Source organism: Schistocerca nitens, chromosome 4 (genome assembly GCF_023898315.1).
Source record: "Schistocerca nitens isolate TAMUIC-IGC-003100 chromosome 4, iqSchNite1.1, whole genome shotgun sequence".
In the NCBI taxonomy this organism is placed as follows: Eukaryota; Metazoa; Arthropoda; class Insecta; order Orthoptera; family Acrididae; genus Schistocerca; species Schistocerca nitens.
In genome coordinates, this window is record NC_064617.1 from 150370183 (window position 1) to 150385538 (window position 15356).

The following is a 15356-nucleotide window of genomic DNA, read 5'->3' on the forward strand; positions in this document are numbered from 1 at the left end:
CATTTGCTATCACATTTGTGGACTTCAGAGCTGCTGCTGTGGGATTTTCTTTATATGATGAAGAGTTCTGCAACCTTGCCCAAGGGATACTTAAAACATTAACAGAACATAACAGTACAGATAATTTCCAGATGTCTTACATCATTGTTTCTGCTCATATCAGCTACATCGCAAGCCAGCAAAGAACTTGGAAGTAAGAGTTTGGGAAAACTAGTAAGTGTTCAAGAATGCAGTCTAATGTTTTTGACGACTGAGAGTGTGTGAAGTGTATGTGCAAACTTCCACTTCTCTTATACGATTCGAGTTACTTGATGTATACAGTCGATCTTCTTTTCTGGGCAGCTGACTTCTGGAATCTCTACAAACTTCTTTTCTGAAGAATGATGCTAGTCATGGGAACCTTTAAGACTCTCTCTCTCTCTCTTTGCGAAATAATGAGGTACTCGAAGAATACTTTTCAACAACTATTGTATATCCAAACTTCCACAAAGAACAAAATTCACACTTCTCACATAAACAATTGACTTCTTGTAAGTTACCTGTGTCATCTTACATTAGAAACAATTAAGTTACATTTACAACAGAGTTGGCTTGCTAACCACAACTCTATTATACAGGAATCATACACATGTCTTGCCTCTAGCAAGTTCAAATTAAGAGCTACTTAAAAGTCTTCTCAACTAAAATGTTCCTTTGTCACTAACAATAGTTACAGTTACAAAACAGCACAGAATAACAAAGAAGTTCCTTGGTTCTGCTGTGCATTTTCATTATGACTTCCGTGGACCAACAAACAAGTACTTGTTGGTGCCTTTCGATCGCTGTGTCTACAGTCTTCTCACGACAAACTTCAGACCTGCACACACAGACAGGTGACATGCAGTAGATAGGGTTCCTTTCTCGCACTCAATCTAAAATATCATGGTTCTTAGATGGTGGAAGGTCGAATTATTCTAGAATTTACGCCGAAATTCTCAATTCACTACATATCCCCCCCCAATCGAAAATGTGATATTTCATACAATCATTATGTACATTAATATCACAGATAATAAAATTCACATTTCAACGGTATACATTTTTTTTTTCTTTTAATAGTCGTGAGAAGTAAAAATTTTCTTGCTTTTTTCTGCTATCTTTCCAATCATAAACTCCAGGTGTTCATGACACATGAGTAATCTACTTTCTATTCTCACCTTTTGTACTACCTTTACTAAATATGTACTCATTCATTATCTGTTGTGGCTTGGAGGAACTCTGGGCAACATGAAAGTGTTCCTTTTGACATTCGTAAACATACATAAAACATAATAATGCTCGTTGTGCATAGAATTCATACTTTTCCAGAATAATTCCTATAAAATGTGTCTTATGTCTTGATACTGTCCCCTTCTGCTAGGATCAGTACCTATACTTTGCCTGTGGGTTGACCATATGAGTGCACTTCCTCTTCCCACTTTTGTAGGTATGCCCCTTTATAAGACATTACTATTTTTTAGGCCACAGGTCATCCTATCTCCATGTAGGTATGCCTGCCCTACATACTTAGTAAATGCCGGGTATGTCCCCCTTATTCTTTCTGAGTAGGCCTCATGATTAATTACCCCAGTATATGTTCCTATGTATACTATAATTAAGTATTGTCTGGTTAAGCTACAAATCTACTCTACACTTCTCATATTCTCTAGTACATCATCAACTCCCCAAGAGTCCTCCTCTACTCACCAACTTTTATACTCTCACTAGACACTATTGCTACCTATAATTCAAGTCCTACTATCCTACATTTCATCAGAGTATTTATTAAAGTGACCTTCTTTACTGATTATTACAATTACTTCCTCTCTGGCTTATGTTCTTGTTCTCTTTCATTACTCACGCCTCCTTCTTATGTATACTTGCTCGATGTGAAATCGTCGCAGTTTTTATATATATATATAGGTGATGTAGAACCTACATAGTTTTTATATACATATATATATGCGTACATTTTTCCCTGTGTACACATATCTTTTCATTTTTTCTCCTACAATACCTGGCGGTTCTCACAGCATGGCAGGTTTCTAATCTGTAATTTTGGTGTTTGTGTTTTCATGTGTGGAAAGAGGGAAAAAATAGATAGGTCTTCAAATGAGAAATAAGAAAGGAAATAAATAGAAATGAGGAAGAATTGAAGAAGAGAAAGAAGATAGCTCCAAAGACAGGAAACCCTTCCCACCTGCCTTCCCCAGGATCACTACCTCGCAGGTACTTGAGTAAGACGCCGGAGGAGGTTTGGTGTTAAATCGTCTCCTGCAGAACTGACATTCCCACCGTCAGCCTTGAGGTCATCAAAGGAAATCTTAGCAACCCTACGTAAATGGCTAATGGTGAAGAATCAGTCACACTTGTTTGTGAGGGTTGTTTGAAACGTGTGGTGTGTGTTTTGTGTTAGTCGTGATTTATGTGTTCTCGTAAACCATGATTTTATCCACAATACCCACCCCTTCAAAACTGATCCAAACCCTCCCATCTACATCACATCTCATAAAAGGTATAAAGTATGCTATACAAAATAGAAAATTATACACTACAGTATAATAGTTGTTCAGTTCGTCACCTTATAATTTTCATAAACATAATATCCTTATTCCGTTGGGATCCGACGGTGTACAACTTTGCATCTTTTACATTGTACTTTCCATTTACTGATGCAGTTGAAGGATTGACTAAAAATAATGTCTTGGGATGGATTACTGTTTGTACTCAGTATGATCCATATTTTTGGAAAAATTATTGTCTCTCTTTCTTGAGGGCAGAGCTTTGAAGATGTTGTTTTACTAGAACTAGATCATTGACCTTGTACAGAGTTTCAACAGCCTTTTCTTTCTGTTTACTTGTTCTTTGTTGCGCTTTTTCAATTAAATTTTTAGAAACTATTTTCTGATACAGTTCGTAATCGACAATAGATTGTTCAGGCCAGTTAAAACATTTTATCAGAGGTTCTCCTACAAAGGGTTTGCCTATTACTTCTAATGGTGTCAACTCAGTTGATAAATGTGGTAATTCATTTGGAATAAGTTCAAAGTTTTTAATTTTTGTTGCCCATAAAGTATGTTTTTCATGGCAGTAGGTATGGCATAGTTTTCCAATTTCCTTCATTACTCGTTCACACGGATTCGAGGACAGGTTATAGTTGAATATTAACACTTAATGAATACCTTCCCATGCTAGAAATTCTTTAAATTCATTACTCACGAATTGTGGGCCATTATCCGTAAGAAACTGTTTTGGTTTACCTACTTCCAGAAAGTATTGTTGTAAACAGTGTATAGCTGTCTGCATATTGGCTCTTTTGATTAGATATAGTTTAACGTATTTTGACCAACACTCTATGATGGCCAAAATGTATAACACTCCTCCCTTTCCTTTTGGAACTGGTCCAAAAAATCTGCTGCCATGAGATAGTGCAATGACAGGAATAATCGGATACATTTTGTACTTCATATGAGTATTATTCTCTTTCAGTTTCTGGCAAATTTCACAAGTTCTTATCAAAGATGCTACTTTATGCCCTAGCTTCTTAAAATAATAAAACTTATTCACATGGGTTATAGACATTTTTATTCCAAAGTGTCCATATCCTGTATGAACATACCACACAAGTGCGTCTTCCATTACCTTCGGAATGCATAAGCGCCAACATTGTGATGTTATGCTGCCCTTCCAAAACAAATTATGACCTATAATTTTCCATTTTCCTACTTGATTAGGAGGTAAGGAATTCTGGATACACATAGAAAACGTTTCTGTAAAATAAGGATGATGATGGATATTTTCTGTTATCCTTTGCGCCATCTCTTGTACCCTGATGTTCAGATATTCTACTGACATTAAATTAATTGCAAAAATAACGCCGGGTCCTTCCATATATTTTAATTCTTCCATTCCTATTGGTAGCCTAGACAAAGCATCTGGTACAATATTCTTGTAACCTTTTACATATTATATTTGAATATCATATTCCTGTAGGAACAGCATCCATCACATTAACCTATTGTGCAACAGTCGACTACTCACTATAAAGGATAGAGCTTGATGATTGGTATAAACTTGGGTTTCTGATCCCCATATTAGTGTCTGAAATTTCTGAATACTCCATACAATTGCCAGTAGTTTGCTTTTGGCAGCTGTAGAATTTAATTCATGCTTATTTAGACTACAGCTAGCAAAAGATATGGTTCTGAGCTCTACATTATTTAGATCCCACTTTACTTGAAACAGTTCTGCAGCAATACCATAATCAGATTCATCTGTTGACAATTTAAATGGTTCATCCATAACTGGATGATGTAATATGGGTGATTCAACAAACACTCTTTTGACATTTTCAGACACATCATTTGCCTCTTGATCCCAAACACACGGTATTCCCTTTCTTAATAAACATAAAATTCTTGGGTAATTTAGTTCTTGCCCTCATACGTACCATCTGTAATATCCGGCCATACCCATATTCCTTTAACTGTCTTACATTTCTAGCATGTGGACATTCTTTAATAGCTTTGTTGCATTCAGGGTCCAGTTTAATTCCCTGCACCCCTATAATATGACCTAAAATCTTAAGCTCTTGGCATGAAAAATACAATTTAGATAGCTTCATCATAATACCTTTCTCTTTAAATCTTTTCAAAGTCTTACTCAAGGTTCGACAATGTTCTTCCCAAGTAGCTGATATTATTAGGATATCATCTTCATATATTATCAAATCCTTTAGTAGATATCTCCCTAGTGCTTCATCTAGTGCATGTATAAATATGGACACTGAGATATTTAGTCCAAATGGTAACACATTAAAATGATATGATTTACCATCAAACAAAAATGCTGTGTATTTTTTGGATTCCAGGTGTAATTTTATTTGCCAATATCCCGCACTCAAATCCATCATGCTAAAAAACCTCGCCTTTTCAAATTTGGATAACAATTTGTTGATGTTAATTGGTCTGTCTCTTTCTGTCTCTATATGTCTATTCAATGTACGAGTGTCTAACACTAGTCGTACTCCTCCTGTAGCTTTCTTTACCATGACCAAAGGATTATTCATTACACTAGAACTCCTCTATATAATATTATTGTCAATCATTTTGTTGATTTCATCCCTAACTGCTTCTTTCAGACTTACAGGTATCGGATACAGCTTACAAAAAAGTGGAGTGTCATTTTTGATTTTGAACTTGCATATGTAGTCACTGATATTATCTGGACTATTGGAAAACACTACTTCATATTCCATTAGAATTTTATATAAATCTCATCTTTCTTGTTCGGTTAATATTTGGGATTCATTGACTTTGTCCTGTACATCAGTTCGATGTGTTCCTGGACTACATTATTGATCTTTGGTGACAGTTGTGCTGTAGCTCTTAATCACAAACACAGACACTCAGTTGTTTGTTTTCCAATGTAATTATCTGTCACAAACGGTATCCAATATCTACTGTCTCCTTTACCAAAACATAGAAGATTTTCATCAAAGTTCAAGATAACTTTAAACTCTAATAGCCAATCTAAACCAAACAATACATCTCTACTGATATTCTCTACTATTAACAGCATTTGACGAAATAATACCTTTCCAGTGCTGCAGTTCACTTGAGTTTCTTACCTTACAATCTTACTTTTTGTTCCAGTTATTACAACTATGTAAACTCTGGTCACTGGTAATAAAGGTAAGTGATATTTAGTCTGTAATGAACTAAAGAATGTGTTGGAGATGAGTGATACCTCACTCCCTGAATCTATAAATATATTAACCTTGGAATTTTCCACAGTCCCTGCTACTATAGGTTGTGGAATACTGGTAGTCAAGTTTGGTTCTTCCAGTAGCAACAATTCCTTTGTAGGTATTTTGTGGGTAAAATTAACATACTTTTATGGACTAAGGCCTCCTAGTGTATTTCCACAACCTGGGCCCTGGCCCTGTATCCATATCGCACTACGTTTTCCTCATTATTAGTAGTCACAGATTGGTTACGGAATAGGGATACTACGTTATCACTTTGTATTCTATTATTACTCAGTATAAATCTCTGTGAAGTTACGGGACCTAAATTCGAAGGTGGGTGCTTTTTCTGATAATTATAGTTACCATTTTTCCTGTTGCACTGGTGTACTTTTTAAAATTATTACCACTGTTCCTTTTGTAGTTTGGGTTTACACTTTGGTGCAGGTTCTCATTGTGGTCCTTATTTAAGGCAATAAGTGTGTCTACAAAGAACAACAAATCTTCTTCTGTTTTCCATCCACTACATAAGATAACTTTCCTTGCATGTATGGGTAATCGTCTAATTAAAATCTGCACTAATCCCTCTTCCTCCTTTGTCTTATCTAAGTACTTTACAAATGTTAGATTCCAATCAAAATACTTTCTTGTTGTATCCCAAGTATAATTGTAATATTTTGGGTCTCACAAATCTGATACTAACTTCTCCTGGGCACTTTCAGACTAGTACTTCTCCTTGCATGCCTGCATGTATCATGACTCACGTGCATTCCATGCATGGCTGGAGCAGGTTAATCAGGGCCTGCTGTTCCTGTGTTGGAGTTCTTAGTGGATGTGTTGTCCTCATGGTTAGGTTCGTCTTCTCATTTGAAATAGTTATGCCTTCTTCTTCTCTTGCTGCCTGGTGGTCATTCTAGTAGCAGGACAGGCCATCTTGTGGCTGGGCGCCAGTGGAGTTGGTTGCCCAGTCCACTGACTAGCAGGTTTCACGAAGTCATCGCTGACTCATAGAATTTCGTTTCGGAAGCGGCACTTCAGCAACAGGATTCGCGCAATGCTGTTATTTAGGACTCCCCTTTGAGCATTTAAAGTTGCACTCTGAGCACCTAGTTTAGAATTTAACTGCAGACTTTGAGCATTTAAAGCTTCATTTAATTGAGCATTTACTGAGTCTAACTTAAGATTCTGAGCTTTGATTAGATTTATTAACTGAGATCAGTCAGGCCCTTCTTTGGTAATTCTTATAGCCATGGCTGGTTCTGACATCTCTCCAACTTGCTGAGCAGGATCCATGATTCTATAGGCTTTAGCTCTTGTGAGCATTTAATACTAATTTCATTCATACCAATTACACAGCAAAAATTGATTTTTGGACAACATGGTTGTGGAGAGAAGCAGGGATTAGTATGATTAATCAATAATTCAAAAACAGTCATAATCATATTTAATATTATTATTATACTGCCAACCGGTTTCAACCCGACATAGGGGTCATCTTCTGGGCGTTTACACAGCAAAAGTTCACCTCACTGTATTTTGTAACACTTCTTACCAGAGTAATAAAGTTATTATTTCATACTCACCCAGCATAGAATTCTTGCTGTGTATGTGGGCGGATGTGGCGGCAGGTCAGCACCGGTGAACAGAAGCTGGTGCCAGCGGTGGTGGATGTAGGTTGGTTACCGCATCTGCGTCCCTGCGATGTGTGTGAGAGCTGTGTGTTCCCCACACTGGATCTTCTTGGTCAAATCAGTCTAGGCATACAGAACGACACAGAAGTTCCTTGGTTCTGATGTGCACTTTCATTACGATTTCCATGGACTGACCGACAAGTACTTGGTGCCATTTGACTGCCCTGTCTACCGTCTTCTCACGACAAATTTCAGACCTGCACACACAGACAGGTGACACACAGTACATAGAGTTCCTTTCTCCCACTCACATCTAAAATATCATGTGTTTGAGACGGTGGAAGGTCGAGTGCTTCTAGAATTTATGCCAAAATTCTCGAAGCACTACATATCCCCCCCCCCCCCCTCAGATCAAACACGCGATATTTTATACAATCATTATGTACATTAACATCACACATAATAACAATTCACATTTCAACAGTATACTTTTTTTTTTCTTTTAATAATCATGAGAAGTAATTTTTTTAAATTTTTTCAGCTATCTTTCCAATTGCAAACTCCAGGTGTTAATGACACATGAGTAATCTACTTTCTGTTCTCACCTTTTGTACTACCTTTTCTAAGTATGTACTCAGTCATTTTCTGCTGTAGTTTGGAGGAACTCTGGGCTACATGAAAGTCCTTTTGACTCTTATAAACTTACATAAAACTTAATAATACTCGTTGTGCATAGAAGTCATACTTTCCAGAATAATTCTTATAAAATGTGTCTTATGTCGTGATACTGTCCCCTTCTGCTACGATCAGTACCTATACCTTGCCTACCGAGCGAGGTGGCGCAGTGGTTAGACACTGGACTCGCATTCGGGAGGACGACGGTTCAATCCCGCGTCCGACCATCCTGATTTAGGTTTTCCGTGATTTCCCTAAATCGCTCCAGGCAAATGCCGGGATGGTTCCTTTCAAAGGGCACGGCCGACTTCCTTCCCCGTCCTTCCCTAATGCGATGAGACTGATGACCTCGCTGTCTGGTCTCCTTCCCCAAAACAACCCAACCCCAACCCCTATACCTTGCCTGTGGGTTTACCATATGAGTGCACTTCCTCTTCCCACATTGGTAGGTATGCCCCTTTATAAGACATTCCTATTTTTTAGGCCACAGATCATCCTATCTCCATGTAGGTACGCCTGCCCTATATACTTAGTAAATGTCGGCTATGCCCCCTTTATCCTTTCTGAGTAGACCTCATGGTTCATTACCCCAGTACATGTTCCTGTGTATACTATAATTGTCTGTTAAGCTACAAATCTACTCTACATTTCGCATATTCTCTAGTACATTATCAACTCCCTCGAGTCCTCCTCTACTCACCAACTTCTATACTCACACTAAACAAAGATACTGTGACATACCAAACAGGAAAGTGCTGGTAGATAGACACAATAAAAAACACACAAACACACACACAAATTACGAGCTTTCGCAACCCAAGGTTGCTTCATCAGGAAAGAGGGAAGGAGAGGGAAAGACAAAAGGATGTGGGTTTTAAGGGAGAGGGTGAGGAGTCATTCCAATCCCGGGAGCGGAAAGACTTACCTTAGAGGGAAAAAATGACAGATATACACTCACACACACACACACACACACACACACACACACACACACACACACACACACACACACACACACACACACACACACATATATATATATCCATCCGCACACATACAGACACAGGCAGACCTACGTTTATAGCATTTGTAGACTTAGAGAAAGCTTTTGACAATGTTGACTGGAATACTCTCTTTCAAATTCTAAAGATGGCAGGGGTAAAATACAGGGAGCGAAAGGCTATTTACAATTTGTACAGAAACCAGATGGCAGTTATAAGAGTCGAGGGACACGAAAGGGAAGCAGTGGTTGCGAAGGGAGTGAGACAGGGGTGTAGCCTCTCCCCGATTTTATTCAATCTGTATATTGAGCAAGCAGTGAAGGAAACAAAAGAAAAATTTGGAGTAGGTACTAAAATCCATGGAGAAGAAATAAAAATTTTGAGGTTCGCCGATGACATTGTAATTCTGTCAGAGACAGCAAAGGACTTGGAAGAGCAGTTGAACGGAATGGACAGTGTCTTGAAAGGAGGATATAAGATGAACATCAACAAAAGCAAAACGAAAATAATGGAATGTAGTCGAATTAAGTCGGGTGATGCTGAGGGAATTAGATTAGGAAATGAGACACTTAAAGTAGTAAAGGAGTTTTGCTATTTGGGGAGCAAAATAACTGATGATGGTTGAAGTAGAGAGGATATAAAATGTAGACTGGCAATGGCAAGGAAATCGTTTGTGAAGAAGAGAAATTTGTTAACATCGAGTATAGATTTAAGTGTCAGGAAATTGTTTCTGAAAGTATTTGTATGGAGTGTAGCCATGTATGGAAGTGAAACATGGATGATAAATAGTTTGGACAAGAAAAGAATAGAAGCTTTCAAAATATGGTGCTACAGAAGAATGCTGAAGATTAGATGGGTAGATCACATAACTAATGAGGAGGTATTGAATAGGATTGGGGAGAAGAGAAGTTTGTGACACAACTTTGACTAGAAGGAGGGATTGGTTGGTAGAACATGTTCTGAGGCATCAAAGGATCACCAATTTAGTATTGGAGGGCAGCGTGGAGGGTAAAAATCATAGAGGGAGACCAAGAGATGAATTCACTAAGCAGATTGAGAAGGATGTAGGTTGCAGTAGTTACTGGGAGATGAAGAAGCTTGCACAGGATAGAGTAGCATGGAGAGCTGCATCAAACCAGTCTCAGGACTGAAGACCTCAACAACAACAATTTGTAAACTGGGTTATGGGTAAGATCAGTGTATGGTTTATGGGGAGCAGACCTTTGTTTAACCCTTAAGTGGTCGCACGGGGTGTTCAGAACTCCCCAGTCATCCTTATCAATGGATTATTACATAATGGATAGGAGTATGATGTCATGTCCTTTGCTACCTTTCTAGGATGGAATATGAAAGCTTTGAGTAACAATAGAATCTACAATGGAAGTGCAAGTTCCAAAAAAACACGCAACAATATGCCTTGGAGTGTTGTCGGCACCCTGTGCGACTCTTTATGTTGCAGTGCAGCAAGAAAGCGCACAGTTGTGTTCCCTAGCAGATGATTGTATTTTGTCGCTCTGTGCAGTTATAACAGCTATGGATCATTACAAAATAGAACAAGAAAGAGTGCGGAAGCTTCTGGAAGAAGTCTTACACGAAACTTTTGAAGGAGGAGAAGAGGAAGAGGAGGAAACAGACAGTTGTGAAGTTCTCTCTCATCACAGTGAGACGGAAACAGAGGATGAAGACAGCCTGTAAGTGGAACCGCAAGTATGTGCAGTGGATAATGAAAGCAAGCATGATTTTTTTTATTGGGGAGGATAAGATTACAAAATGGATAGAAAATTGTCCTAGTCGCAACGTAAGAACTGTTGTGAAAGCTATTGCAAAATCTGCAAAAACTACTGTGGACTGTTTTCCGATATTTACTCGTATAATTTACATAATAACTAGAATGATTACATCATGCACAAATATTTACATACAACATATTGCATCAAATTTCACTAGAGACTGTGATGTCAAACCAACAAATGAGGAAGAACTCAAATCTCTTCTGGGTCTGTTGATATTGGCTGGGCATTACAGGCCAGGACACCAAAATCTGGAAGAATTATGGGACACAAATGGTTTTGGAATTGCAATATTTCATGCAACAATGTGTTTATGGTGCTTTCATTTCTTGTTGCGTTGTTTGAGATTCGATGATATTCGAGACAGACCACAGCGTAGAGAATTTGATTGCCTAGCTGCGTTCAGAGAAATGTTTGAATTATTCATTTCAAACTGTTTCAGTAATTATACTGTGTCTGAATATATGACAGTGGATGAACAACTTGTTGCATTTAGAGGCAAATGCAGTTTCCAACAATATATACCAAGCAAGCCTGCGAAATATGGTTTGAAAATTTTCACCTTATGTGACGCAAGAACATGGTATACTTTGGGGATAGAAATCTATGTTGGGAAACAGCCAGAGGGTCCCTTTGCACTGTCAAACTCGCCTAAGGAGATAGTAAATTGTCTTGTATGGCCTATTGAAAGTACAGGATGCAGTGTGACACTAGACAACTGATTTTGTTCCATACCACTGGCTGAAGAGCTCCTGAAAAACTACTTACAGTAGTAGGAACTCTTAGAAAGAATAAGAGGGAGCTCCTTCCAGACTTTGTTTGCATGAGAGGTCATGAACTTAGAAGCAGCCCGTTTGGATTCACAAAGGATATCACCATAGTTTCATATGTGCTAAAGAATGGCAAAAACGTTATTCTCTTTTCATCTTTGCATCATGACAGTGCCATTGACACTAATACTGCAGAGGAAAAGAAACTAGAAATTATAACAGTGTACAATAATACCAAAACAGGTGTGGACACAATAGATGAAATGTGCACTACTTATCCAACCTCAAGAAAAACTAGACGCTGGCAACTTGCCCTATTTTTCCGAATGATTAACGATGCTTGCATTAATGCCTTCATCATATATGCAAAGAATAACAATGAGAGGATTTCCCAAAGAATTCTTTTACGTGGTGTCGGAAGATCATTAGTAAATCCCATAGTGTGCAAGAGAGCAGCCACTCACTCCCTGTCTAAACAAATTAGACAGAAAGCTGCTAAAATGGTGGGAATTGAAGACAGCAACAATGCACCACCTTCTGAACAAAGAATACTTAAGCCCAGGTGCTGCAGTCCGCAGCTCGTGGTCGTGCAGTAGCGTTCTTGCTTCCCACGCCCGGGTTCCCGGGTTCGATTCCCGGCAGGGTCAGGGATTTTCTCTGCCTTGTGATGACTGGGTGTTGTGTGCTGTCCTTAGGTTAGTTAGGTTTAAGTAGTTCTACGTTCTAGGGGACTGATAACCATAGATGTTAAGTCCCATAGTGCTCAGAGCCATTTGAACCATTTTAAACCAGGCGCTGCACAGTTTGTACTCGGAGTAAAGAGATAAAAGTTAAATTGCAGTGTGCTCAATGTTTGAAAGTTATGTGTGTAAAGCACATGAGAAATGTGTGTGAAAAGTGTTACGATAACGCACCCCTTGCAGCCAGTGATAATGACTGATTTCATAAAATGTTTGTATGAGTTGACTGAACAAATGTTTAATTATATGTATAATGTCTTATACATGTAATACAATTTGAAGAATAACATAAATAAATAATTAAACAAAATATTGTAAGAAAATGGGAATTATTGCTTATGTTTCAAATAACCCAATTTAATACTAAAGTAATATTAAATAAAATGATAATGTACCGCGAGATAACATTCTAAATAGCCATTTGTGAAGTAAACATATTCATATAAGTGATATGCTCTACAACAATGTCATTATAGCCACTTTTATTGGGGGTGTTAGCAACACCCCGCGCAACTATTAATGTTAAGAAAAGCCGCGCAACCACATAAGGGTTAATTGGAACAAAACATAGTCCATACAGTTTCTGACACAAAAAGTGTGTTATCATCACATGGGAATCGAATAAGCAAGGAAGTCAAGTATGAAGATGGATGAAGAGTTTTACTGAATCTATCACATTTAGGATCTTGTTGGAAGTGAATACTGCTGTCATCCTCTAAGAACAACCTCCATTGTCATTGATTTTTTAAAAAAAAGCATTTTTAATTTTACTCTGTTGTATGTGGCACCATCTTTTAGGGTAACTCTGTGCTTTCGAAAAGAATATTCTCAACCCATATAAGGTAGGTCATAACAGTTTGCATTGGCAACTTGTAAACTAGAGGTCAGAGATGGAACAAGTACAAAAGTCTAATATTGAGGGCTGCATACATTAGGCAGCAAAGTGTACATCAATGCCATAGTGCCTTCCTTCCTTTGTGCTGTACCCCTGTGAGATGAGGAGTTTGAGAACAGTGGCACTTGGGTTGCTCCCTGCTTGTTGGCTCCTTCTGTCTTACTGAAGCATGCTGGAGTGAGGCTCTTCACAACTTAGATGCATCAGAATGACCTATTGTTGGGATCAGATGGTCTCTAGCAGATACATGTTTTCTGAGGCTGTGGAGAGTGTAAGACAAAATTAAGTGATGCAGTGTATACAGCTGCAGAAGTGCTCCTTTAGAGGAAGAATTATATCTGCAAAAATTTCTGTACTGTTCTCCACACTTTAGACATTTGAAGCAAACAAGATGGTTGTGTTCTTGTTTATTGCACCTCTTTTGAGAGAGAAAAGAAAAAAGTGTCCTGTCAAACAAAACTGGGCACTGCACAGCAGTACTGTTATGTTCCTGCAGCCAAAAAGTGTTCTGCTTGTGGATTCTTTTGGCCATGGCAACCTTTGTTTATGGGCTAATACCGAGTTTTGTAGCTTATTACTCATTTCTATAAATTTTTTGAGGACTGCTCTAAATTTATTTAAATAATTAATACCATTTAGGGAATATGCTTTATCCTAGTCTTCAAAACAGTTTTGTTTGATGATTCTTATTCACATGTAAAAACCCCCAAGGTGATGTAGATAATGCAGAGACAAATAATTTAATACAAGACACATGAGGCTGCAAATCTCAGGAAGTACCCTGAAAGTGAATGACATCACCAGGTGAAGTAACTTGCTACGTGTGTAGCAGTTGGGCTTGTCAATCTTACCCTCACTGGTAAGAGCTAGTGCTACACGTTGCTTTGCTAGGTTACTCTGTTTTCATTCTTGCATCATCTGGGTGATACAATAGTGCCCGCTACAGTGGTAATACAAGACTGTAAAGAATCTGCTTACATTTAATAAACTTGCAGATGTGCATTTTGTACGGTGTGCTTGCAGCGATACGTATTTATACAGAACATTTCCCACAGTGTGTGTACCTTCTCATGCATCATTTGGTTCTTTGTGTCATCAAATATATGAAGTAGGGATCCTGCGCATAAGTAAATATCGAAGGCAAAAACTGTACTGAGGGAAGGCAACACAATGGTCAGACATGCTGTGTTCTGAAATCAAGATTAATTATCAGATAAGACCTAACATATAAAATTATATCTACTGTGTTGTTATTTGTTGGCACTACTGTATCACACTGCGTAATGCAAGACAGAAAAGAGAGTAGCCTAGTGGAACAATGTGCAGCACTGCCCCAACTGACATGGGTAGGATCGACAAGCTCAACTGCTGCACATGCGGTGAGTTATTTCAACTGGTGATATCACATGTTCAACATTTGTCATCCACTTTTGGGGTATTTCCTGACATTCATGGTCCCACATGTGTTATGTTAAATCACTTGTCTCAGCATCATCTACGTCACTTCATGGGTTTGTAAACAGTAACAAGAATCCCCCTGTATACGAGGTGTGGCTAGAAAAAAACCGGACTAGTACTGGTGAAACAATAAAACGAATGCAATAAGGCTGAAAGTCGCGTGGCCTGTCACGTGACTCTCGCTCCGCCTACTGCTCGAGTTTCATCTGCCTCCTGCACTCAGTCTGCCCGTGGCATCTGTTTTAAGTAGTTGACGTTTTGTCTGTGCGTCGGAAAAAGTTGAGTGTACAGAAAGAACAGCGTGTTAACATCAAATTTTGTTTCAAACTAGGAAAATCTGCAAGTAAAACGTTTGTAATGTTACAACAAGTGTACGGCGATGATTGTTTATCGCGAACACAAGTGTTTGAGTGGTTTAAACGATTTAAAGATGGCCGCGAAGACACCAGTGATGACACTCGCACTGGCAGACCATTGTCAGCAAAATCTGATGCAAACATTGAAAAAATCGGTAAACTTGTTCGACAAGATCGCCGTTTAACAATCAGAGCAGTGACTGAGTTAACAGGAGTTGACAAGGAAAGTGTTAGGCAGATTCTTCATGAAAGTTTCAACATGAACAAAGTGTGTTC

The 15356-nt window shown here is 38.4% G+C and overlaps 1 protein-coding gene across 1 annotated transcript in view; it reads left to right on the forward strand.

Moving 5' to 3' along the window:
- LOC126252173 (methanethiol oxidase-like) overlaps positions 1-15356 on the forward strand; it is a 142769-nt gene that overhangs the window by 78548 nt on the left and 48865 nt on the right. The window lies entirely within an intron of this gene.